Source organism: Brassica oleracea, chromosome C5 (assembly GCF_000695525.1).
Source record: "Brassica oleracea var. oleracea cultivar TO1000 chromosome C5, BOL, whole genome shotgun sequence".
Classification (NCBI taxonomy): domain Eukaryota; kingdom Viridiplantae; phylum Streptophyta; class Magnoliopsida; order Brassicales; family Brassicaceae; genus Brassica; species Brassica oleracea.
Window position 1 is genome coordinate 36,429,018 of NC_027752.1, and position 3,928 is coordinate 36,432,945.

General features: G+C 34.9%; 1 protein-coding gene and 1 long non-coding RNA gene across 2 annotated transcripts in view; one reads left to right on the plus strand and one right to left on the minus strand.

Moving 5' to 3' along the window:
- Positions 1–3,928, minus strand: part of LOC106293679 — a 14,897-nt gene that overhangs the window by 6,091 nt on the left and 4,878 nt on the right. The gene's annotated exons all lie outside the window — the stretch shown is intronic.
- On the plus strand, positions 3,333–3,759 carry LOC106293680. The gene is made up of 3 exons (XR_001260588.1): positions 3,333–3,418; positions 3,506–3,587; positions 3,721–3,759. It is a non-coding gene; the product is annotated as an uncharacterized LOC106293680 (long non-coding RNA).

Below are 3,928 nucleotides of genomic sequence, written 5' to 3' on the forward strand. Positions count from 1 at the left end.
AAAAACAGCATACAATTTTATTTAAAACGACAAGTAGTTTGTTTAGCAAATAAAAACGCCATGCATGTTATCCTCTCGAAAGTTTTAAAACGAGATAAGAGAGAGTCTTGAGGAAGAAGTTTCGGAACTCAACTTCCCTCGATCTCCGCGAGATTCTCGCCCACGTGCAGCAGCTGTTGCGGGAAGTGGGTCGTCTCCGTCTCTTTAAATATCGCATCTCATCTCCATTCATTTCTGAACTTTTTCACTGCAAAATACCAACAAAAACTCCTACGCGTAAGTCTAGAGAGTGTTTCGTAGATTATTAGTTCGTAGAGGTTCTTCACGAGTGCCGCGTGCTAACCTTACATGGTTTTATCCTGGGACTCATATTCGTACAGATCCGTCGCACTAACGGAGCGAATATTAAGAGTTAAGGAAAGATATTCGTCTCGACTCCATGGTTTCGTTTCCATTTCGGTTTGAATCGTCTATTTTTTCCTTAACATCGTATTTATATTATCGTTTCTGTCGAACCGGTTTTACGGCTTTATGAACGGATTTACAAAGGCTATTAAGTATGCATGATTTGTTTGAATCTTGCTCTAGTTGTTGAACTTGAGTTGTTGGTGATTTATCCACTTTTGAATAAAAGCTTCTTTGCTAAGGTACCCCTTTATTTGGTTCAGGTGTATGGAAGAATGAGCATGTACTACAATGTTAATATTGTTCAAAGAATGAAGAATGAAGTAAAATTGGAAGCTTTAGACGTTTATGTTTAATTTGTGAAAAACTGTAACTTTTTTAGGATTTCATTAAACTTTTTTCAGGAAGGATATCAAGAAAACTGTAACTAATTGTTATTCAATTTAACCAAAAATAAGAAAAAAAAACTGGGTTCCGAGGGCAATAGAACTTGGAGCAGTAGTGGTTTATTCGTTTGCCTAACGGTGGATCTTTGTTGTTAAGCAAAACAAAAAAGTATATATATTAGGATATCAAGTAACATTATTCAGGAAGGACTTCCTGAAAATTTAATATTTAATTAAAAAATAAAATGTTAAGATAATAAATAACATATTTATGAAGACCTTCTTGAAAATTTAGTATTTAATTAAAAGAAAAATGTTAAGATAGCAAGTAAACTATTTAGGAAGGGTTTTTGAAAATTTAATATTTAATTAAAAAGAAAAATGTTAGAATAGCAAGTTAAAATGTAAATATTAGCAAAACTTGCATATATATCATATTTAGGATATCAAGTAACATATTGAGGAAAGGCTTCCAGAAAAATTAATATTTTATTAAAAAAATGTTAGGATAGTAAATAACATATTTAGGAAGACCTGCCTAAATATTTGATATTTAATTAAAAAGAAAAATATTAGGATAACAAGCTGAAATATTTAGAAATGGCTTCTTGAAAATTTAATATTTAATTAAAAAGGTAAAATATTAGAATAGCAAGTTAAAATGTATATATTAACCAAACTTACATATATATCATATTTAGGATAGCAAATAACATTTTCAAGAAGGACTTCCTGAAAATTTAATATTTAATTAAATAAGAAAATGTCATGATAGCGAATAACATATTTAGAAAGGTCTTCCTGAACATTTAATATTTAATTAAAAAAGAAAATGTTAGGATATCAAGTAAAATATTTAGGAAGGGCTTCTTGAAAATTTAATATCACAATACTAAAAGCCCCATTTCCTCAAAATCTAGGCTGCCACGTCACCTAAAATAATCAGCCACTCACAACATTTGGTTTCGGGCTGGGCTTCGATTTTGTTTCAATGGGTTTGTTTCATTTTTCGGTCTGGGCTAATGGGCTTCGTCTGGTTTGTGTTACGGCTTACTCCTTGACTTAAACCTAGATCTACGGAGGCAAGTCGCGAGTCTCTCCTTCTCTTCCCCATTTCTCTTCGTCTTCTCCTCTGTGTTTTGATCATCCCATTCTTCACGATCGGTTTCTTTCAATCAATTCCGCCATCAATTTCTTCTTTATGGTTTCTTTTCATCTTCCCCCTTTCGTCCTTCTTTATATATTGTTTCTTCCCCCGTGTACAAATCAAAACCCTAGAAACTCAATCGATGGCAATGAAACCACATGGGAAGTCGATTGTGTCCTCCGATAACGACGAAAAAGTCGTCTTCTTTAAAGATCTCTCACTGGGTCCCCACGAAGCTCAGTTGCGGTTTCGGCTCATCCATTTCTGGGAGGCTTGGAATCCGCTAAAGAAGATGCTTATTGGCATGGAGATGCTACTCATCGACGAACATGTTATAGTAATTAACCTTTTTTTATCATTTCGAAAGAAGTTTATGCTTATCGTTCTTCACTTACGTATATTGTTTTCTCTTATGTTGTTATTCGCAGGGAACTGTTAGTCAAGGATTCATTTCCCCAGGGCGTATCGAAAAATATCTGCCTGAGATGAAGCGAGGATCTGTTTACAAACTCAACAACTTCTACGGATCCAGAAACAAATCGGTGTTTCGGGTTGCTGATCATACCGTTACAGTGTCATTCTCATGGAACTCGGAGTTGACGGTTCTTCTAGACTGTCCCACTCATTTTGATGCAGACAGTTTCCGGTTCCATTCATATGAAGAGTTTCAAGCTAACTGCGACCTCAAAGGAGACCTCTACGGTAAGCTCTGTGATTCCCAACGTTATTTTTTAGTTGAGTTTCTTGATAATTAGAATGTTGCTTAGATACGTAGATATGAAATTGGTTGAATCAATTTTTTGGGTTTGTTCAGTATTCTCTGAACTCGGTCCTCGGATTTTATTAGTTTTTTTTATCGCCGTAGAAGAAATATATGCTTAAAAAAAATAAAATTATAAATACCTGTCGTTTTCATATTAGTATATTTAGCATTGTATATTGAGAGACATGTGAAGCTCTTGCGAGGGTACAGAGTTGTTAGCCTACCTTTTATAAATAAAGATATCTGTCTAAAAACTTGGATTATTAGAATTGCTTAGATTCTTTTAAACTTAAAGTTTATAAAATGTGTAAGACAAAAAAAGTTGACAATATTAAAATATTTTTTGCTGTGATTCATTAAGTTGATGAATTTTAATTTAGATGTAACTATTGTGATGTTTATCTAGATGTTGTTGGCCACATGAAGTTGGTTAATGGTCAGAGTATCGTTGAGGCACCATTTCTTGACGAAGTGGAGATAGCAAAAGCTAGGCGTGTTCTGATTCATGTCCAATCACATGAGTAGGTGTACATTATTTTTTGGAAACTACTTCTCTTCACTCCTATTAACTATTTAGTATAGTTTTTTTCAGTGGATCGGTCATGAAGCTCTACCTTTGGGATCAGGCTGCAAGAGACTTCTGCAAAAAGTTCAAGTCGTACGAGGACACACCCACTGTGTTACTGGTCACGACCGTTAACACGAAGACTCTCGGAGGTTCTGATTTTTATCTATATTATAGGTCTTTTACAGTTATATATCAGCATTTTGTGTTCTTTAATGGGTTTTTTCATTTGACAACAGGTACTCTGGCCTTGACCTCAATGTCCTCTTCGCGTGTGTTTATGGACTACGATGTCCAACCTACCATAGATTACTTCAGTTGGTAAGCGTATATGTGTTTTGCTTTTACTCTTTTACTCAATGAAGTGCTCGCGTTACCTCGCTGCGTTGACTGACTAAATCAATTATTTTTACTCTGTCTCAAGTTGGGCTCTAATCCCGATATTGCTGAGCAGGTTAATGCAGAGGTAGTCACCAAACGTGAGACAATGACTATAGGGGAAATATTCTCCTACATCGAGCAGGAATCTGCAAAGGTAAACTCAATCTATATAACTTCAATCGCTAAGAGAAATTTATATTCCTATGCAAATTCGCAGGACGCCTTCTTTGAGTGCACGGCTACGATCGATGACGTAGTGCATGGTTCTTCTTGGTACTATA